The 23,375-nt window shown below is 48.9% G+C and overlaps 1 protein-coding gene and 1 long non-coding RNA gene across 2 annotated transcripts in view; one reads left to right on the top strand and one right to left on the bottom strand.

The window, feature by feature from the left end:
• ZFHX3 (zinc finger homeobox 3) overlaps window positions 1–23,375 on the bottom strand; it is a 370,752-nt gene that overhangs the window by 160,074 nt on the left and 187,303 nt on the right. Inside the window, exon 3 of the mRNA XM_014889524.2 lies at window positions 19,368–19,467. The gene's annotated coding sequence lies outside the window, so the exon portion shown is untranslated. The remainder of the gene's footprint in view (window positions 1–19,367; window positions 19,468–23,375) is intronic.
• Window positions 12,804–15,679, top strand: LOC148222431 (uncharacterized). Its single transcript, XR_015806377.1, has 2 exons — window positions 12,804–14,713; window positions 14,990–15,679. It is a non-coding gene; the product is annotated as an uncharacterized LOC148222431 (long non-coding RNA).

The raw sequence follows: 23,375 nt of genomic DNA, 5'->3' as shown, positions 1-23,375 counted from the left end.
GTAGCTTCCACCATGGAGCAAAGATGCCAAACAGGAGCCACCAGACCCACAGAAATTCCCAAGAGCACTGCACACCCTTCCACAAGCACCTCAGTGTGGGACAGCAGGCACCAGCCCTAAGCTGAAGCCCAGGGACAGCCTCAACACCTGGCTCAGGTGTGCCACCATGAATGGAGTCTCTTGGACACCTGCTTGATCTAATCCCATCCTCCTGCACACCTGAGAAATGCAGGATTTGGAACATTCTTTAAAGGTTACAGTACAAAATCCTAATGCAAAATCCATCCTCTGCCTAATGTCACATTTGAAATTGAAATCTGAGCCGGAAATTTCTGGGGGAAAAATTTGGTAGAATTCCTTAATATGAGCAAACTATTGTAGCTCTAACTCTTTTTTTTTTTCTTTTTTCCTTTAAAGGAATCAACAGTTTGTGGGAGGAAAAAAAAAGACACAGACCATAAAAATGGCACTTACAGCAGACATGGAGAATTTCCAGTTGAAGAGGTTTATGCCAGACAAAGGTAAAAAGGTAAAAGCAGCATTTCAGATAGGGAAGTGTAACTGGCAGGAGCTGGTGCTGTGGAAAACCAGCACTGAATGTCTCAGGTTGTGTTCCAGGACAGGAATACTGGCCAGACTTCCCTGGAGCTCACAGTGGCAGCAGATGGCTTTTGTCAGGGTGATGGGAAAGGCAGGGGAGCTCTGCATCCCCAGGGCAGGAAAGGCTCCTCAGGGGTGTCCTGGAAACGTGGGGTGTTGGCAGAGGAGCTGCACCCGTCCCTGGTTACAAACCTTCCTCCAAGGTTTTGTAGTGAATGCACTGTGCAACATTCCAGATTTACACCAACAGGATGCTCACGTGCAAAGAAATGCTTCTGCTTCCAAGGTCTACCTGTTGTGCTCCATTCCATTCCTGGAGGTCTCCTCAGCATTGCAAACAGTGCTGTGGTATCTGGAATGCTCCCAAGTGTCCATGCTGAACGCTGTGATTCATTGCACCGTGCTCATAATGGACAAGAAAAGAGGCTTTTGAGTCCTGTAACCCGTAACAACTTTGACAAGAACAAAGGGCCCTCTCCAAAGTCACCGGAGTTAATGGGCTCTTTTCACTCCAACCCATCCTCGGTTTGCTGAAGATCTGAACCAGGAGCTGCTGCCATCTCCCTCAGGAGCTCTGGCTGCTGTTCATGTCCTGTTTCCCCTAACGAAACAGAATCATGGAAGGCTGAAGGGAGGCACCGATGGTGAGTGGGGGTGGCCGGGCCCGGCACGGTGCCAGCCGCGCGCTGCCCAGCGCAGCCAGCCCGGACTCCGGCACGGTTCTTCCATCCCAGCAAGCATTGATCCTTATCGAGGAGATCATTTGTGCACACTGAGGGAAACATCTTCTCTCCTCCTTTCCCAAGGACTGTATTTCTCTGGCTGCCTCTGGCAGAGGCTCCTCCAGAAGCCAACACAGAACCCACTTTTCCAGGCACTGGGCAGAAAGCACAGGCAAAAACATCCAGAGAAAATCCGAGCAGGACCATAATCCAAGCTGGCTTTTTGGTCCCCTGGGATCAAAGAGTAGCTCCGTGGCTCTTAAACCTGATTCCTTTCACAGATCTACAGAGAGGATAATAGGCTGATTAGCCAGAAAGGCTGAACTAGGGGAATTTCCCTTCACACAAAATGCTGGTTTATCTTTTAGAAGATATATTTAATTTAGTGGTATTTCAGTCATTCATTTTGTTTAAATACATTTTAACTGTCTTACATATCCAAGTGGGAAAAAACTCATCAACTTTAAGAATTCATTTGAGAAAAGTTCATAGTTTATGGATTCAAGCAAAAGACTCTCATGGCAACACCCAGCTTGGGAGAATTCGTTTCAGTTCAATATTTTTCTTCTTTTGGAGCCAACTACTCTTTTTGAACTAGATTTTCTAAGGACTTACTGAGGGAGCAAGATTGTCTGTGGCCATTCCCACCTCATGCCCAGCCTGGCTAATTCCAGCCAAAATGAAAGAAGAGGAAAAGCCTTAGAGACATCGTGTGTGGCTGTGGATGTCGTTGTTTGGAGGAAGAAGCGTGGGCACTGCTGAGGAATGCTGGCTGCTTGGAGGGAGCAGTGCTGCCAGGGAGAGGAGCCAGCCCTGCCACAGCCCATGGGGCCAGCACAGCCCTTGGGGACCAGCCCCAGCACACGGTCCCAACATTCCAGAGGGAGGGAAGGGGCTGGGGGTGCTGTCCAGGAATGGATAGAGGGGGTCGAGGGCATGGCCTTCATGGAAAACCAAGCCTTGTGGACTCACCTGCCCCTAGAGCAATTCATATTACTGTGAAATTCTATCTCAGAAATGCTCTCTCTCCAGCTGACAAGGATCTTCTTAGGTAAAATTCAAGGCTGACATAAAGCCATGCTCATAGATTGTGCTGGTTTTCCAGGGAAAATGTTCTGCTGGTGCTTCCCAGCTTGCCCATACAAGATAACTGGCTGGGTAGATGTGAGGATCACTGGGAATTGGAAAGAGGCTTGAAGAAGAGTTGCCATGAGCTGACATTGGTGCACAGCCCCCCGAGGCAGGGGAGCCGTGTGCCTGCCCAGCTCCTGCCAGGGCAGGGACGCAGCGTTGGGGAGGCAGCGCCCGCACCTCGCTCTGCTCTTTTGTATTTCAATTTTCTTTGGCCAGTGGGGATGATTTTATAGCATCACAGCAGAACATTATCTTTTATACTTTGACAAAATGAAACTGAGTCCTTGGGATTTTTTCACCCACTGCTCTCTTGGCTACTTCACTGCAGTACTATTTCATTACTTATTGATTTTTCAACGTGCTGTCTGCATCGCTGTAATTTACACAAGTTCTGATAGCCCTCAGCGATTCTTAACACCTCAGGGTGAGATCATGGAGCTCACTTGAGATACCAAAGGTAGGCAACAAGTTCGTCAGAAAAGATGACAAATTGACAAACTTGATAGTCAAGGAGGAAATTTGAGCAGCTGCAGGTGTACCATATCAAGATGTTTTTCTTAGACAAATTGAATTAGAGCAAATTTGTACCCCCAAAATTAGTCTCACATACAGCTAATAAGGGACTGAGAAGTATATGGCTAAACCCCAAGAAATTAATAATGCATGTCTCTTACAGGGCAAGATGGGTGTAAGCTCATCTTGTGAGGAGCCCCAGCAGGTTTTTGGCAGACACCTCTGCACCCCTGCACGTTCCTGCAGTGCCTCAGCAGCTCCTACACCCCGCATGGACAACACACATCTCAGCTGCTGATACTGAGAGTCCATCCATTTAGTTCATTATGAAGGTAAAGACAAATGCATCCAAAATTGATGAAATATTCCAGACAATAAAATTTTTAGAAGTACTGTGTGTTCATTTTAATAGTTTATGAATTTGAAGTGCCTGATCTCTCCCTATTTTTACTATCATAAACCATTCAGACAACAACTGTTCCACATATTTCCTTAACACTGTTCTAACTTCAGCTCATTTCACAGTTTCATTTCATATTCCTCAACTATCATATTTCAAAATTTACAGTCTTGCACCAAAGGTCACATATGGCCATGTCTAAGTCCTCTAAGATCTGTGATTCTGAAACGCTAAGCTGATGTTGGTTTAATTGATTCTGTGGAAGCAGCGATGCCTGTAACTCCTGAGAATTAGGGCTTTCCACAAACTGGCAAACTTTCAGTGGGTAAAATAAATATCCTCATATCCCTGTGATAGAGGGTATATGCACAGCACGCAGTTATATCAACACACCTCTCTAATGATGCACTTCAGATTAAATACTGTGTCTGAAAGAGCCAAAGGATCACAGTTTGTGGAGCACAAGCCCAAACAAATGCCAGTAACACGTCCCAGCCGTTCCCTTTCTTGGGCGCAGCTGCACCAAAGTCTGAAGATTCCAGCAGGAGGGTTAAAGGGGCTGGGTGACCCCCGCTGCACCAACAAGCACCCAAACACACCCATGTGCCAGCACAGGGTCCCTGGGGTGCCCCCAGCTCCCCCACCCCAGGCCATGGCCTTACATGATCCCACAGAGCACTGGACACACCTGCTATGGGATAGCTGAGCCCGGCCTGTACACTCCTCAGGACAGATGTAATAAAACTAATTTATTGCCCCTTTCCCCCAACAGGATTATAGAAACATAAACAAAGAAATGCTGAGTTCTTCAAGGAAAGGCCCCTTGAACTCACGGATGTGACTGGGAGATTTAAGACCACTCTTCTCAAAGTAAGGCTCAGAGTACAACTTTCCTCATCCTATTTCTGCAGAGCTCTGGAGGAAGTGCAGCAGTGTGGGTTTGAGGACTGTTTCCCTTTGAGACACCAAAGTTGCAGCTGCAGCAGTGGGGTCCCCTGCCAGCATCCCCCACGGCAGTGGGAATCCCGGGGGCTGCCCAGGAACACGGCTGGGACAGCTCAGACCATGCTGCAGAGGGATGTGAAACCATGGACAGGAGCCCCACAGAGTGCTGCAGGGCAAATCAGCAACGCTGGCTGATGACAGCACACACGTGGTGGAGGAAGATCAGCACTGCCAGACCCTTTGCACACCCCCATGTCCCCTGATGTCCCCTCAGCCCATTCCCCGTGCTGGCTCTGCAGGATGGGATCCTGCTCCTTACCCCATTCCTTTACTCCCTGCAGGATGGGATCCTGCTCCTTACCCCATTCCTTTACTCTCTGCAGGATGGGATCCTGCTCCCAGCTGCCAGCCCAAGCCCAGTGCTGGGATCAGGCTGGCAGTGCCTGGCAGTGCCCAGGACTGGGATGGGGATGCTCCCAGCTCACTCCTCGGGCACCCAGAGCTCTGCTGCTCTCCTGGTAGCTCTTCTCTGATAATAACATTACAGTTTCCTGCGCTGGCAGTCGGATGAGAGGAGCCTGCAGCCTTTGGAGGGATCGATCCGATCGATCCCAGAGGCTCCATGTCATTTCCAGGGGATTTGCTAAAGAAGCTACTTATGTCCCTTTTTCATTTTCACCAACTCATTACCAGCTGCTGCTGCTCCCTGCACTTCAGCAGCACCTGCAGGAACGAATGCCAGCCCTGGCAGCCCCGGTGCTGCTGCCGAGGCCTCTGGCAGCCGCTCGGGGAGCGGAGCCCAGCACGGAGGGCGGTGACACAGCAGGCTCGCTCCCCAGCTCTCCTCTGTGCAGGCACGCACAGACACTCTCCTTTCTCTTCTCCTTTTTTAAAGGGCAGCCCAGCAGCAGACTAAGCAACTGATCCCCCGGCTTAACTTTTAAATTAAGACCATTGTAAATTTGGGAACTTGAGAAGCGATGGAGAGGACACCCATAATCCTTTGCAAATGTCAAGTGGCTCTCGATATTGGTTACTTTTCAAAGGTAGCTAGGCTACAGCGTGTGCAGTAATGAAAAACCCTGCCAGCCCCACTCCATAGGGCTTCAGTCAATATACATAATATTATTGGGCTTTGAAAGGATTAAAGATTGTTTCTTTTGCTTCCTTCTAATATGGAGATCGACGGCGGTTCAAGCTCTGAGCGCCTTCTCCCGCGGGCTGCAGCCCTGGGATGATCCTGGGACACTCCTGGGATGATCCTGGGACACTCCTGGATGCTCCTGGCATCCTCCTGGGATACTCTTGGGATGCTCCTGGGATGCTCCAGCCCGCCCTGGCACCCCTGGATTGATTCACCCACTCCCATCAGCCACTCCTGCACGGGCACCTCATGGCTCTGCCACGTGCAACAGGAATCAACACATTTCTAAAATACGAGTTTAACAACACTGGAAGTCTTCAGTTACCAACAGGGCAGACTTGGAAGGATTGAAACATCCATTTTTCACTGCATCCTACTCAAAAAAGTTCACGGATCTGTGTTGTGACTGCCAGAACTCAGTTCCTCACAAACACCCGTGGAGTACAAGAACTGTGGGCAATTTGCAGTGATTTGAAGGTCCCAGGGCTCCTCGGAGCCGTCACGGCAGCGCTGCCACAGGAGGATGAGACCCCAAACAGAAAAACTCCTGATCCACGTCCCCTCATCGAGTCTGGGGCTTCTCAGGCACCATCTGCACCAGGCACGTGCAAACTCTGACTCTGGGGGTCTCAGACAAAACACCTGAAATACCATAAAACTCGTATTTTTATCTTTTCACACCTGTATTTTCTTGTCCTGATGTTTAATTACCATTACTTCATTGGACACGGGGAATTTTTTTTCTCACCAGCCTTGTAAATACCATTATGGAAGGATTCCCTGGAACTCTCCTTTTATGAAGCCAAATGTGCAATCTTGGCAGGGCTCTGCTCTCAGTTATACTCAAGAGAAAGGCAGCACTTGAGATTCCTGAGCAGCAGAGAGCAGGATTTAGCATGCAGGATGCCAGCAGGGCCCTGCAGTCCCTCAGCTCTGCAGTGCAGCTCCTGTGACTTGATGGCAAAGAGCCAGTGCATTGATCCCTCCCCACTGGATCTTTGCTGAAGTCACTGATTCTGAAAAATCTACTTGGAAAATGTAGTTTTTCCCTTACTATCCCTATCATATTGTGACCTTCAACAGGTGAGATGGAGACCAGAACCTGCAAAGTTCCCATTTCAGCAGAAGGAAGCAAACAGGGGAAGAGGAATTACAGGAAATGTTACAAGATTTTTAACAGTATCTTTAAAACCTCAGTCAGGAAGATTTTCAGCTGAAACCCTAACAAAAGTTCTGCTGCAGGTTTCAAGCTTCCCTGCTTTAGGGCTGATTCAACTTCGGATGAATCCAAGAGAAACGGTGTCACTGCCAGAGAAGAAATTCCAGATTGATTTAGAAAAGAAAAATATTACATATTAAATCAGAAATAAATAACAGGGGATGTTTACAGACTGGACGACACATTAGCTTGGGTGCTGGAAATGGTTTTCCTGAGGTGAGGTGAGGTCCCTGCACTGCCCCTGAGCTGCAGCTGCACAGCCTGCACAGCTGGACAGCTGTGCCAGGAGCCCTGGCTGGGCTGCCACTGGCCACTTGCTCACAGTGACCACAGAACTCCATTTTAAGAAGGATTTTGGTAATTTTGTGTGTCACCAGAACTAATCTTACAAAAAATGGGTAGGTTTGCTTTATTATACTGTATATTTCTTTTAGAAGTTCTAGGTGAAAAAAATCAGTAAGATATAAGGATCCATATGAATTCTTAATTATTTACCTTAACTTTCCAGGGCAACATGTACCCAAAAAGGAATAACCAAAAAGTTTCAGTGTCTCTGGTTTGTCTGATTCTTGTGAGGACAAGCACAGAGACAGTGACAATTGAACAGTTTTAGCTGCTGATATCCTTGATGAGATATTCAGAGATTCCAGAAACTCTCCTAACATCTCGTAAATATTTTTTAAATGTCACAAAAATTCCCCTCTGTCTTCAAAGGGTCTGTAAAACTCGACAGAGATCTGCAGGTGAGGAATCCCACGGGAATTGAGGGAGAAAGGAGAAAGAGAACCAAGAGAGCAGAAAAGAAATCCAGGAACACAGACATTACACCAAGATAATGGGGGAAAAGGGAATAAGAACTGAAAAGAAATCTGTGTAATGACCAGATGATCCTTGCTCAAATAAACTCTCTTTATAGGCATCACACTGTCACTTTCATCTTCTGTGATCACAGAAATCCCAGACTTGTGTGGTGCTCCTTGTCTGGTGAGGGAGAGAAACGAGAGCCAGCCCTGCACTGCCTGCAGGTGTTGTACCCACCTCTGCAGGAAAAGGGTCTCCAACCTGCTTTTAAAGGCTGCAGCACAAATAGCCCAAGTCCATTAAAACAAGAGAATTAAACAAAGTAACATCAAAAGATTCCTGCATGGCAGGGTGATGAATCAGAGGTTAAATACCCAACACTTGCTCAGGTAGCACTTGGGGGATTCAGTTTTCCTTTCATGGTAATTTCAAGTTGAAGTTTTAGGCCAACAGTTGTATTTCTTGAGAAATCTATACCATTCTCCTAGCAGTTTCCTTGAAATAACTGATGGATCCTCACCAAGTAAATTCCAATTTAAAAGATTTGTCAGTAAGAAAATCCCAATCTCAATAAAAGGGAAATGCAGCTGGAGCTCTCTGAGCCAGGCTGATGGCAATAAAGGAGCAGGGAGTTTCTATTAGCTCAAGTAAGTTAACAGATTCCAGGTAATCCTTTCTATTACCACCAAACACCTGCATACAGATGCCACATCGTAAGTGAGGATGGATTTTTAATTTCTGGAAATGTAAAATCCTGGGCACACCTGATGCTGGGAAGGCAATGGAGGAGGGAGGGATGGGGCAAGACCTTTGCTGAGCAGAGACTGCAAAAGTCCACGGGATGCTGTAGAACGGTAAAGTCATTCATCACATGTATTTAAAGTTGAATTTGCTGATATTTTATGGTATTGGATTTTATTTCTATTAACATTTTATGCTGAAATTACAGAATGATTCGTGAGTACTGAATTTTTGATTGCTTTTATACTTGCTGGGACACTATTAACGTTGATTTACGTTAATAGCACTGTAAGAAGATATTAACAATGAAATTTCCAAAAGCACTTAGCATCCCATAATTGGAGTTAAATGACAAAAAAAATGAGGGGATAATAAAGTAGAGAGAGAGACAGAATTTTTGACAATACTCCCTCTAAACTGTATTTTTCAGGAAGAATTGGAGCAGGACAATTTTATAAAAGAATGAAGTCACCCATGAGGAAGAGAACACTGACTGAGAACGTGAGGGAGAGCAGAGCTGCAGGTGCAGCACAACTTCCCTGGGGGATCCCAGGGGACAACAGGAGTCCCCTGCAGTCCCGGGCTGGCTCCGAGGGCAGGGAATGCAGCGGTGGCACAGCGGGGAGCTCGAGGGGGGCAGGACTGAGCCTGGACTCTGCTGAGCCGGGATGTGGCTCCCAGGGCAGGACACACACGGGACTCGGGGGAAGGAGCTGCGGGATCAGCCAGGATCCCAGAGGTGACTGCACATCTCCTCTCATCACAAATCTAAACCAAACTCACTCCTTTAAAGCAGAACTTCCACGAATTCCACTTCAACATCACTTGGATACTGTTTTAAAAATTCTCTTTCCATTAAAAAAGCATCAAAGTGCTTTTTTGTTAAAAGGTGCTCCACTGATCTCATCACCAGAAGTTAAGCAGCTCAGTCAGGGAACACGCAGGGCAATATGACAAATTGTATGAAAACTTGGAACAAAAAAGTAAACTTGAAACAAAAATCTTAAACCAGGCAACATAAAGAAACAAAACACCTCGATTGGCTTCGAGTAGCTCAGGGAAAAAAATGCCAACAATGTTTGTAGGGAGATGTTTTATCAATTTTGTTTAAATGACATTTTGGGGGGGTCAGAAGGGAGATTTGACAAAACATTATCAAGCAGTTTTAATCAAGAAAATAACTACAAAAATACTATGTTGCAAGAAGATTGTTTTGTCATTTCACTCCGACCAGGAGGGAAGCTCATGTCAGACTTTCGTTAAAAATAAATAATTTCAGTGGCATTTTATGGCCCACTAGAAGGTGGAAGAAAGTCATTGTAGAAGTTGAACTACAGAGAAGTGAATGAAAACTCCTGGCTGTACTCAGGAAAACAAATGTGTAGCAACAACAAATCTCACCAAAGCAGCAACACATCAGGTGTGGGATGCAAAAATGAACAAAACAAAGGAAATCCTAGACAGGACCAAACCCTCAGCTCTGTCTGAGATGCACAGACTTGACTGATCAGAGGGAGCATTGGGATCTCACAGCCTCGTGATGCCACCTCCAAATTCAGACACGAGGCTGTTACAGCTTTTAAAATATAAATATAAATATAAATATAAATATAAATATAAATATAAATATAAATATAAATATAAATATAAATATAAATATAAATATAAATATAAATATAAAAGCACAAATGAGCAGTCTGGTCTAGAGGAAAGTGTTCCTGCCCACGGCAGGGGTTGGGACTGGGTGAACTTTTAAGATTCTTTCCTTCCCAAACCATTCTGGGGTTGTATGATAAATACTAAAGTGCACACCAAGTGTGTGGGCAAGTGGCTCACGACCTGCCTGCTCCCACATCAACCCACCTCAGGTCTGGAGCTGGCCAGCTGCAGGTTGTGGCAGAGATCAGCTGGGGAATGAATTCTTTTGTGTGACCACAAGCAACGATTGTGCTGCTCAGGAAACGCGGGACTTGTTATTATACAAAAGAGAAAAGATTTCTTGTTTTGAAAGATTAGCCACTACTTCCCTTTGATGGGAGAACGACTGCTCCACAGGCAGGGCTGCATTTTGGACACTGCCACCTTCACCGAGTTAAAAACAAACAAACAAACCCCAACCCAACCCCTTTTATCAGCAGGAACCACATTTGCTTACAGAGAAGATGTCAGCAGCCCAGAGTAAATAGATCAAATGGAGCTGACACACTACTAAATTTAATATGCATCCTCGTGTCTTTAAAATCCCCATCTACCCATGCATTTCAAAGGTAAGTTTGTGGATTTCTTAAGTAATTATATTTCAATAACAGGCGAGAGAGAAACGCCTGGAAACTTAACAAAACCACTGACTGCTACATAAATTAAAAACTGATTGATGGATGGAGAACTTAGATGAATCGTTAAATTGGCACATGATTGGGAAAACAGATCCAAGGCTTGGCAGGGCCCCGCTCAGCAGAGTGTGACAGACACGGACCCACAGGAGCAGCCAGCAGCCTGACACGGGCTAAGAGCTCACCAGGTCAGTGCTGCTGCCCAAAGGCAGAGCTGGGTGCCAGCTGGGCACCAGCGAGGAGGAGAAACAGAGCTGAGAGCCAGGTCCTGGCACACAGCTGGCGAGGACACAGCTGTCCCCAGCCCTGTCACCCACAGCCGGCAAACCTGCAAACCCCAGCTCTGTGGGGCTGACATGGCAGCCAGAGAACCCGAGGGGAGCAGGGCTGGCAAGGGGAGCCAGCAAATGGCTCCTCCTGGAGCACAAGTGTCAGAGAAAAGCAGATTGCATGAAGAGGAGAGAGAAGGTGGCCATGCCCCCGAGAGCAGCACTGATCCCAAATCCTCCCCAGGGCCCTGCGCCGCGCTCGCCTCGCCAAGCTGCGCCTCTGGCCAGCGCCTGCAACATCTCAAGTGGGAAAATGTAATTTTATTAAGGCTCTTGGAGCTTCACTCTCAGCATCTGCACTGCAGCAGAGCATACAAAGGGAGGTTATGAAGAATTTCTCATTATGGCCACAGGCGCAGACTCATAACATCCCCTGGCCAGCCTTGGTTAATAAAGCTCCTGCTCGGCCCAGCTGCCCCCAGCCCCTCGCCCACAGGTGCCCCCGCCCTGGGCCACCCTGCACATCACCCCTCAGCCCTCACACACACAAAACTCCTGCTTTGTCTTCCCTAACTCTTATTGCACGGGCACCTTCATTTGCAAAGCTGCTCTTGGAGGCCCAGAGCCGTAATTAATCCATGTCACAGCAAAGATGTAGTGTCGGGAGAATTTATGACTGGCTCTGAGCTGCCGTGATGAGCAGGGGCACCTCAGCCCCTTGTGATATAAATGCCTCTGCTAATTGGATTGCAGGAGCTAATCAGAGGCTGGAGAGAGAATGAAGGCGCTCAGCCTCCTCGCTGCTGGCGTGGGCTGATAAAGCTGGCAGCCACGGGAACTGCATCTGCGGCAACTGCAGATCCTGGCCTGCCATGGCTATCGTGGGGTGCCCAGGGCCACCGGCGTGGGGTGGCCAAGCAGCAGAGCAGGGAGGATGGCTGCCCAGCAGGGCTGTGCAGGTGGGCTCATGAGCACAGGGAGGACCTGGCAGCACCTGGCCAGGAGCTGTCCCTGCTGGCTGCTCTGGCCACAGCACTCGGGTACCACCATGAGCATGGCAGTGCACGGCTGCCTGGTCCTGTCAGCCTTGCAGACACCCCGTGGCCCCCCAGCAGTCCTCGGGGCCACCACTGCTGACCCCAAGTATTAGAATGGGGCTGAACACTGAGTGATCCCAATTCCGTGCCTATTGACACCTTCAGCACACGCCTTTCCCCACAAAGACACAAAACCGGAGAGATGAGGTGGAAGAGACACGGCAAGGACGCTCCTGCAGTAGGAGTGAGGTTGACCATGGCAGGAGCAATCTGGGTGAATGTCACTGGCCACACACGTGCTCCACACAGCACAGGGGCTGTCAGATGGGTGGGCAGGACGGAGGTGGCTCCTGAGGACGGGCTCAGGATGCTCTTGAGATGCTGTGACTCCAGCCTTCACCGACTCGTAAAGCTCCACGATCATCCCCAGCTCCTGGCCAGGGCACACTGTCCACAGGGACATGGCAAGAGTTCTGGATGGAGAGCTCTGGCCTGGCTCTCCACCCACACAAACCAAACACACGCAGGTCCCCACTGGAGAACAGGGCTTTCTTCACAATCCAAGGCTCTTCTACGTTCAAACAGCTTTTCTGTCTTCTCCATGTCCTTCTTATTGCCCTTTATTTTCATCTCTGCCTCCCTTTCTTACAAATACATGGATTAGAAAGCAAATCCTGAAAACGATGACTAAACCCAGCCATCTCTCCTTACGGAAACACTTTCCCACCTTCTTAAACCTTTTTGGAGGCACGAGGGAAAATAACCCTTGTATTTATGCAAATTTCAAAGTGGCGTGTGATGATGGAAACAAAACAGTGCTGGAGCGCAGCCAAGGCATGGCACCGACGGGGCCTCTCAGCTGCTCGCCTCCCGATTCTTCGGGGGAAGCAGCTGTAGAGAAATGAAAATACAGAAGCCCCCGCACGCACCCGCCGCCGCCCGCGCGCATTCCAGCACCCGTCACCTCGGAGGCGGCAGGATTCGGGCTCTGGCCAGGGCTGCTGCAGCCTGGAGCACCCTGTCGTCCCCCACAAGCCTCCCTGTCCCGCTGCTCCCGATTCCCCTTTCAGGAATTTACAAACATTTTCCGCAGATCAATATCTGTATTGATTATTCATTGTGAGCGAGTCGTGTGTCTTTGGTGATCCAACCTGGCAGAGTGAGCAGCCAAAGGCTGCAGCAGATACAGGGGGGGAAAAGAAAAGGAGAAAAAAGCCCTACAGAAGGCGAGAGAGACCCAGATCTGGCTGGGCTTGCTGCTGCCAGCGATGGAGACGGATGGAGAGGAAGGAAGGAAGAAAATGGGAATGGCATGAAAAGGAATGAAGAGACGAGAGAGCCGAGGAGGAAAAGCAAGAGCAGGAAAAACAAAGTCACCGCTGGAGAACTGGTGCTGGGGCACGCCGGCAGCCTGGAGAGATTCCAGCCTTGTGCTCGCCCTTCTGCACAGGGATGCGATGGACTTATTGCTTCGGGAGTGAAAAGTGACTCACGGTTTTGGTATCTGCTACGTAAGAGCTTTGGGGGGATTCCTTGGCTGGCTGACAGAAAGGGAAGAAAGCAGCAGCAGTGAGGTAAAACGCGATCCCTTCCTCCTGCCTTCCTGGGAATACGCGTCGCCCGGGCTGGCTGGAGCAGCGAGCTGCTCGCTTATGATATGCAAAAGGAGAATAATTAAAAGCGCCAGCATCACTTGCAAAGTGAGTAAACACAAAGCCTTTCAAAACATGCTCTTCAGCTAATGAGAAGCTGTAATTTCTTATACTTAAAGGCAAAAAAGACCCTGATGAGGCTCGGTGGAGTGTGCGCGCGCGCCTGCGTGTGTGTGCATGTGTTTGTAGATATGAGAGAATCAGTTAATTGTTGATGATGTTTAGAAAAGGGATTATGAGAAAAGACACTGAAATGATGACAGGGAACATCTTGGATCAGAGCCAGAGAAATAAAATAATCAAGGACAATCAAGCCTGCAGCTCCGGAGAAAGCGCCGACTGTTCTGCCAGGGACTTGGAAGGAATTTCCCCGCGCTGCCGAGCTGCAGCTGGAATATGTGCTTGGCACCAGGAGAGAGAACTGCAAGGAGCAGCTTGCTTGGAGCATGAGACAACAGAAGAGACAACTATGGAGCTCTGCTATAATTTAGAGGTTAAACAGCTTTGTCTGCTTATGTGTCAGGTGGAGACTTGGTTTTGTCCACATCTGACCTGCCCTGAAAATGCAACTTCTGAAATCCTCTGGCTGAAGCCGGAGCTGAGGATTCTCCAGATGCCTCTCCAGAACTACTGTGATGTTGTGAAAACAAAGGAAAGGGAGCTCGAGGAATTAAGTTCTCCTGGCTGCAGGTGGCTGCGGGACCTGATGGACCTGACCATGGAAACTGTCTCCGGAATCGATTCCTTCCTTAATTCTGGAAATGAGAACCCCCTTACTCCAGCCGGGGATTGCAGCTCACAAGCACACGGGAAAGGTGGTGGTCATCGGGAATACCAGGAGCCAGCTTTCCTTCCAACCTGGGCATCCAGCTGCTGTCCCGAACGGATGGATTTTAATAAATGTTGGTTTTCTCTTGGGCTGAGGTTGGGTGGGGAGAGAGAATAAAGGGAAATTCAAACCATCCTGTGACTGCTGTGTTGCCAGCGAGCTACAGAAATGCCGTCCCTTTGTTTTGGATGCTAAACTCCGTCTGACTTCATTGTTGCTGGATTTTGGCACGCTACACTCGGGGCTCCTCCAGCAGCAGGAACACATGGTGTGTTACAGTGGGGATCTTTGGGGACGCGGAGGCAGAGGAACGAGCCAATCATAGGTGGCAGTCGCAGATCCCCGTTGGCAGCGCTTTCCGGACGGGGAGCACGGTACGTACCTGGCCCGGAGGGCAGCGGGGCGCGGCGAGCGGCGGGGCCACGGCCGGGGCTGCCGGGCGAGCTCCCCGAGCCTGCCGAGCCGCTCCGACCTGAGCGGAATGTTAATTGGCCCCGAGCAGATTAGCATATTAACCAGCATATTAACCAGCACATTAACCAGCGCTGCCCCGCAGCCGCGGCCGTGCGGGGCACAGCCTGTCACAGCTCACCCGGCTCCTTTGTCACAGCCCTTTTTATATTTGTGTTTGCCTTTTGTTTCCCAATCAGACCCTAGAAATTCATTAACAGCAATGAAAGGCGGGGATGCAAAAACCTGTAATGAAAACAAATGATCTATTTAAACGGTGCCGGGGCTGAAAGGAGGGGGTTCGCGGCGCCGGGACTGGAGAAGGAAATCCTGCCACCTGGAAAATGCCTGGACATGCGTGTCCTTCCCCGTGCCAAGGCTCCAAGGAAACACGGACTACAAAGCCGGTGCTGTGTGTAAAGATGTTGTAGCATTGTCTCTACAGAGCCTCAAACAAATCCCAGCACTGCTCAGAAGGAGAGGCCGGTGCTCATTGTCCCTGCTGCGCTGCCGGTAATGCCGGAATTCCTCTCTGCTCCTCCATGGGCTTTAATTAGAAACACTTTCGGTGCCCGCAAGGATTTAAAATCACTTGACTTTTAAAATCACTCGAGTTCATTCACACGGCTCCTCTGCTGTGGCCCAGCAGTGTCCTTCAGCCAGCAGCCCGGATGGGAAGGTGTGGTGGCCACAGGGACGGCGTGGTGGCCACAGGGACGGCGTGGACTGGGCACTGCCACTGTCCCGGACCTGGCCCCAGGATGCTGGACCTGACACCAGGCTCTTCAGGTGGCTTCCTCTCCTCTGTTATTTCTTAGACAGGTTATTTCACAAATGTTACTGTCCCCTAAAGTGTCACATGGTTGTGGGAATAAAAACATTTAATCCAAGCATGGCCTTTTTATCAGAATTGATCAAGTGAGAGAAAACCTGAAATTATCTACGTTCTATGATTTTTATTTGTAAATGGTGTGTGTGGGCTTTAAATATCACAGAGGCACAACTTATGCATTTGTCAACAGGGCTTTTAGGCAAATCTGAACGTCCCCAGCCCCAGAGCTCTGTGCCCAGTGTGAGTGTGCCCACCTGTGGGGCTGGACACACACCTTCCCTATCCCTGAAGATGTGTCACTGGCACAGCTCTCTGAGCTCCAAGAGCCTGTAATCTGTACCTCTGGGAAGCAAAACTGTTAGCAGGGAAAGGGAAATGGGCTCCAGCCCCTGTGTCACTCTGTGCCCAGCTCTGACTCTGGCTGGTCCACGGGCAGGGCTCCAGGGCTCTGTCTGTGTCCAGTGGGGTCACACCAGCTATGGAACAAAGACAGCTCAGACATTGGATCTGCTGGAGAAACTGCAAGAAAATCTCTCAACACCTGCCACAAGACCACATTTTTCAGTGAGGAAAACAACAACAAACTCTTGTCTGAGGAAAACCTCTCCAATTTGTACCTGGTAAAGAAATGCTGGATAATCTTACTCTAATGGACTTGAATCTATCTCCACAATTAGATAAACAAACTAAATCCCTTAAGAATCTTCAAAATTTATCCTCAACTATTATCAGTCCTTATCATTAAACTTTTAATTGTAAACACAAATAATGAAAATAATTCATTATTTAATTAACAATTAAATTATTTAATAAACAATTCATAACACGAGACAATAATGGTGAAATCAGAGAATTATAGAATGGTTTGGGTTGGAAGGGATCTCAAAGCCCATCCAGTCCCACCCCGTGTCCTGTGGGCAGGGACACCTCCCACTATCCCAGGCTGCTCCAGCCCCAGTGTCCATGGCCTGGGGCATTGCCAGGGCCAAATGTTTGCTGTTTGCTCAGGCTCCTACTGACCATGGCTGGGCTGCTGATGTGGTGCCAGGGGGTTTTGGAGCCACTGAAATAAAACCACATTTTCACAGCAGCTTCTGACAGAGCCTTGTGCTAGTTAAAAAGTATTTTGGAAAATCACATGAGAACTGTCTCTCATATGCCAGCATATCACCCAGGTGAAGAGCTGCAAACACATTCCCAGGCGTTTTTCTTGGTATTAAAATAAAATAGAGGAAGGTTACTAAAAATACATTATATTCTTATACCAGGAGATCAAGATATGCATTAAAATACTGTAACAAATATATATATATATACCCTCTTGTACCCTGAAATACAGCCTTGGGCCTTGTTCTCCCCTTCCTCTGCACTTATGGAAGAGCAATTAGCCACTAAACAGGTAATTATAATAATACCCCACAATTAAATCTATGAAACGGTACCAGAATATGAACAAGGGCCTTTTCCTCCCCAGGTTGAAATCAAAGCCTTCAGTTTAATGACCAAGTCTATTCCAGGTCCAAAAGAACCATTCTGACTAGCATGGAGAAGGAATTTCCTTTTTACAGGGAAGTGAACAGAGTGTGTTCCACTGACACAGAACCAAAATTGCTGATTTTTCTCCCTCAGCTGGCTCAGGCCTGGGGTCTCTGCTCACAATATCCTGCCCTTGGGCAAAATAAGATTGTAACTGCTTGTACCAGCTATACAAATTTAAAAGTTACACTTCTGCTAAAGCAAGCCAATTTTCCCATGGACATTAGAAGAGTAATTCTCCTCTGGAGCTTTTCTCCTTGTCTCCTTTGCACTCGTGTGAGGTCCTCCCATACTCACCCACACCTGCTTTTCATTACCTGTGTTTGTCTTCAACACAACTGAACCTGCAGTTTTCATTACCTGAGATGCCCAAACCAATCACCTGAAACCTCCCTGGGGTGTTCACCACCCATCTCTTCTCTTCCACCCTGGTCCCAGGGTTTATTTTGGAATTGTGTCACCTTCTCCCAGCCCCATCACCCCGCTCAGTCTGATGAGGCTCTGAGGCAGGGCAGGAATCCCACAGCACAATTCCTTTTTCTACCACTGCCATCAATGGAAGCAGCACACGACTGCTCCCCAAACGGGGCTCTTTTGCAGGGGCTACACATTTTTAAAGAGAACTTACAATCTCCAAGACAACAAAATCAGTCTAGACATCACAGTGTGAGAAAGTCACAGCTGACCACACGTGTTGTCTCTCCAAAATCTTTCCAAATGTCCCCATGCCAGCTCCCTTCCACCTCTCCTGTCCCACCTTCTCAGTGTTTTTCTGTCCTTTCTCTGCTCCATCCATTGTTTTCCCTTCTCATCCTCACCTCAAAATCAAGAACACTAACCCCAGGGAAGCTGGGATTTCAGCATTGCCATTCCTCCACAAATTCAGTTTATAGCACCTGAAGAACACCATTCACCCCCTCAAAGAACACCAAGGCTTGGAACATTTCCTAACTAAATGGAAAAAGCAGCTGCTTTCCTCAGGATGCTCTGCGATATTGAGAGCACAAAGCAAATGAGAGTTTGCCTATAATTTCCCAAGGTTTCCATTACATTTATAAGTCTGATGATTCTCAAGAACTTGAACTGTGCACTCGTGTTGTAAACAAAATACTTCAGAAAAAATGTTGGAAGAAAAGAGGAAAGAAACATTCTTTAAAGGATAAACCCCCCCCCCAAGAACCAAATACATGGAAAAAAAATTTCCAAATTTACATTTCTCAGTTTTCTATCAAGACAGAGAACTCTGATGAGTGTTTTTTGAAACCTGTCATAAATCTTTCCATTGCTATCAGGATCACACAAGGTTAGTTTGGTAATACCAAGTATCCCAGAGATTATGAATGACCTTATAATGACTGAGTATATACAAATATATTAAAAGCAGGTACTTCACAGTGACTCACTGAAGTCCACTTACACACAAAATTATTTTTATGAGATTACCACACTTGGAGCACAGGTATTTTTCCAGTGTCAAATCTCATGGTGGGGATACTGGTAGGAAGGAAAGGATATTTGTCCCATGCTCAGGAAGATGTGTTTTCTGCTGCCAGAACATCTTTACCACTGTTTTGGGAAATTTGTATTTATGAATTGTAACAAACCATCCAAATCTGATTCCCTTTTGCCAATTCCCATGGAAAGTGAACCAGATCAGGAGTCTCATCCTTTCCTCGTCCTTCTTTATGCCTGTTTGATTAGGACAGACCTTCAAGGGACAGTTTTCCTGCTAAGAAGATTAGGCCGAGAGCACTAATCACTTGGCCTGTTCTTTAATGACAGAAACTAACAGTTAAGGTCAACATAAATAATTAAGTAACAGAGCCCTGATGGTTCTTCACCAGCCCAGGCAGAGCTGCAGCCTGGCAAGGCTTTGTAGACATGCAGGAAAAACACCATCTATGGATGGCCTTGTTCAAAAACCACATTTCCACTGAAAGTGAGAGGAGCCAACACTACTGGGCAGTGAGTGAGGTGCTCAGGAACACTTCAGGCAGGTGGCATTAAACAAAACCACAGCACCACGAGGAGAGGAGTGAGCAAACCCTGCAGCTCAGGGAGCACAGAGAGCCCTCAGCTGTGCCTGAGAACAGCTCTGTTACATGTAATCACAGCTCTCCTAATCCAGGTGATTTACATTACATTATCCCAGGAGGGCCACCAACACAAAAATCACTTCTGCAAGGCTTATGAAAATTAGGTCTTCCTACCTCACTGGAAACGTGGAGATGTCGCAGGATCCGAGTGGGGCAGGGGAGATGGTTCCTATTCAGACCAGAAAAAGGCAGCACAACCTCTCCAGATCAAAGCCTGCAAATAAAACAAGGGGAAGTATATAAAATACTTTGAAGGATTTGGAATAAGGCACCAAAAGGAACAGAAGTTTGGGTACAGCACGGAGTTATTAATATTTTTCGTGTTTAGTTCCAACTCAGTCAACATTCCCAGCCATTCCATCTCCTCTGTCACTGGGGGCTCACCTGTGACAGGTATCCTTTGCCTCCTACAAACCCACAGCTCCTGCCTTCACAGGGAACAGCCTCCATCACTCACATTTCGGTGGCTCTGCCCACAGAAACCCCCATGGTCACCTGTGCCACACACTGACTCAGCCACCAGCACAGCCAGGGGATCTCTGGGCACAGCCAGGGGAACTGTGGGCACAGCCAGGGGCTCTGTGGGCACAGCCAGGGGATCTCTGGGCACAGCCAGGGATCTGTGGGCACAACCAGGGGATCTCTGGGCACAGCCAGGGGAACTGTGGGCACAGCCAGGGGCTCTGTGGGCACAGCCAGGGGATCTCTGGGCACAGCCAGGGGCTCTGTGGGCACAGCCAGGGGCTCTGTGGTCTCTCCTGCTCCAACCAGTGCAGCCCAGTCTGGCTGCTCACATAGCCAGCAGGGGAGCAGAGACATCAGTAAGGAAAACAAACCCAGTGAAGAGCCAGGGCAAACAGCCTGGTTGATGGACAGCCTTCTCTTTCCCAGGGAAACTCTCCTTTGGGGCACAGCTTGGCACCTGGCTGGGCAGCTGACCAGGAGGTGTCATGCAACTGATGCCAGGAGGTTTTTGGGACAGAACTTTCCTATTCCAGAGGTGGTTCTTGCTGCAGTCACACCTCTGTGGCTGTTAGGAATTTATAACTAGAAATGACAGAACCCTCAGGAGATACTGTTTGCTTTGCCCAGTTTGTTGCTCCTGTCTGTGCTCTACACCTGAAGCTGTGGCTGCCCCTGGATCCCTGGCAATGTCCCAGGCCAGGCTGGACAGGGCTTGGAGCACCCTGGGACAGTGGAAGGTGTCCCTGCCATGGCAGGGGTGGGGTGTGGTGAATGTTCAGGCCCTTCCAACCCAAACCATCCTGGGAATCTCTGAACACTGTGGGACACACCAGGGGAAAGGCTAAACCACCACACATTCAAAGCTTGGTTTAAACCAGCGGAAAAGGGAAGTTATCTGAAATAAAAAAAAGGTACTTTCAGGAAAATGGAAGTTGTTTCCAAACAATAAAAATAGAAAAGGATATAAACCCAGCACACTAAGTGCAAACCCATGATAAGGCAAGGCAAAACAGGGTCTGGAGAACAATCATCAGAGTTCGTAGAGCTAATAAAAGCTCCTCCAACACAAAAGCAGGAAGCCTGTCTGTCACCCAGAGCTGCTGATAGATGGGCAAGGAGTAAAGGGGGGAATTAAGAAAGATAAGGGCACAGCAGCAAAATTAAATTAATTCCTTGCCCTGTCGTTCACTAGGCAGGGGTCAGCAGGGTTCATATGCCAGAGCAACAAATCACCAGAGGCCGACAGGGCTTCCTCAAGGAGCCCAAATATGAAATTGCTGAACTTTCTTCCTTTGCATCTGAGATTGGAAGGTGACAAATTTTTACAAAAGGCCTTAGGGGTGACCCTGGGAATGACAGACCACAAAGTCTGATTTCCAGAACAGGCAAAAGGGTAGAAAACTGTGGGACTGATCAGAATTAGCAGCAATGAATAAACGCATGTCTAGGGCTGAGCCTGAAAGACAAGAGCAGAGTTTAAATGCACAGATCCGAGTCATCTGATGAGGAACCAGCCCTGCTAATACAGGAGATTTGGGCTGATACAGTGGAATCTGATTTTCTCAAAGCTTTTCTAGAACATCCCTCACTAAAGGTTCTTAAAGAAACTAAACTGTCATGGAGTAAGAGGGATTAATCTTCCTGTGAATTCCTGATAAAAAGACAGGAAGAAATGGCACAAACAGAACACTAGCAAGGGATGGAGCAGAAATCCTGCACTGCTTCAGCTTAGTCATGAATACCTTACAAGAGGAGAAAGCAAAGTGACACACAGGTAAGGAGGGGAACATGCAGAGTTTTTCAGAAAAGTCAAGTGTAAGAGAGAAGAGTTCTGCCAAACCACCTGGAGCTCAGAGTGCCCACACACCTGTGATGGCCATATAATGGGATCCATTTCTGCACTTTGGCAGGTGCTGGGAGCCTGCATTCCCCCAGTCCCTGAGGTGGCACTGGAGATGTGACAACCATCCTTTGGCTACCACCAGGCCAGATCCTGGTGAATACCTGACTCCACCCTCTGACTGACTGGTGCAGGAAGGAAATCCTTGCCATGGCTGGGAGCAATCTCCCTGCAAACACCCCCCACCTTGGAGCATCGTCCTCCAAATCCAACTGCAAAGGGGCCGAAATCCCTCTCGTTGTTCTGGGATGGATGCAGGAGGGCAGGGGCTGCTGAAGCTGCTCTTGCCCTGCCCAGGAATGTGCCTGTCACTGGCTCAGGGCCCTGCTCCCCCTGGGTGGGGCAGATGGAGAGAAATGGCTCAGAACCTGTCACAAAAGGACTGACTGCTTGCTGGAAAGGGTACTGTGCTGGAAGGAAGCCTGTCCCTCTGCCTGGCCCTGCCAGCTCCTCTCCTGGACTCTGGAATGACACAGGAATCCCTCCTGCCCGGCTGGAGCTGGCAGGGAGCCTTCCCAGTATGGCAGGGAGCTTTCCCAGCATGGCAGGGAGCTTTCCCAGCATGGCAGGGAGCTTCCCCAGCATGGCAGGGAGCTTTCCCAGCATGGCAGGGAGCTTTCCCAGTGTGCCAGGGAGCTTTCCCAGCAGCAGCTGCCTTGATTCTGCAGCAGCTGAGTTCCTGTATGGCAAAGAAAGAGCATCTGACAAAGCCCACAGTGAATTAAAGCCGAGTCCTTCTCTCCAGCACGGAGACAAGGGGGGTTCCTGACGCCTGCCCCGGGCGGGCAGCACCTGCCCCTGTGGGGCTGGGGGGGCTCGGGGCGCTCCCTTTGTCCCACCACGTGCCCACATACTGAGGCCACTTGTTCCCTCTGATGGCAATTAGCACCGTGCCAAATTCCTCGTGCCCCGCGCTAATTCGAGAGGATGGGCATGTCACACCCTGCCAGGAATTACAGCCACTGCCAGCCGGGGCAGCCCGGCCCTTTCATTAGGCCTTTGTTTCAGAACTGAGCGCTCATGGACTCTTTCTTTGTCAGAAATAGCCGTGGAGGAGCTGGAGGAGGCAGAAGCCGCAGGCCTGGCCCCGAGGATGCTGTGTGTGACTGAGCCAGGCGAGGGGCTCTGCCACACTCCCTGCTCTGCCACACCAACCCACACATCCACAACTATCAGCTGTCTGCAGGTGCTGCATCACTGCTGCAGAGCTGTGGAACATAGCACAGAGCACATCCCATCCCATCATCCCATCCCATCCCATCCCATCCCATCCCATCCCATCCCATCCCATCCCATCCCATCCCATCCCATCCCATCCCATTATCCCATCCCATCCCATCCCATTATCCCATCCCATCCCATCCCATCCCATCCCATCCCATTATCCCATCCCATCATCCCACCCCAGGCACAGTGGCCTGCAGGGACACTGCCCTCTCTGCAGGGACAGCTACAGCCAAGGGAAGGCTCCAGGGCTGCAGCCACTGCCCTGCCCTGCCCACACCAGTGTCATTCCAGTCATTCCAAAGCCCGAGATGGACATGGGCACAGCCCCAGTGCCCTGTGCCAGGCCCTGTGCTGGCCAGCAGCCACTCCCACAGAGCCGTGGTCACCCCACACAGGAGCAGGGAGGGCTGATGAAAACCTGCTCTTCACTGCTTCTTGTCTCCTGTTGTCGTCTGAACATCACTCCTGACATCATGTGGGGATACCATGATGGTGGCCAAAGCACCCACAAACTCTGTCTGCTAAGCTGG

This window comes from Sturnus vulgaris, chromosome 12, assembly GCF_052056855.1.
Source record: "Sturnus vulgaris isolate bStuVul1 chromosome 12, bStuVul1.hap1, whole genome shotgun sequence".
Lineage (NCBI taxonomy): Eukaryota > Metazoa > Chordata > Aves > Passeriformes > Sturnidae > Sturnus > Sturnus vulgaris.
Note: the sequence above shows the minus strand (reverse complement) of the source record. Positions and strands in the feature narration are given on the sequence as shown.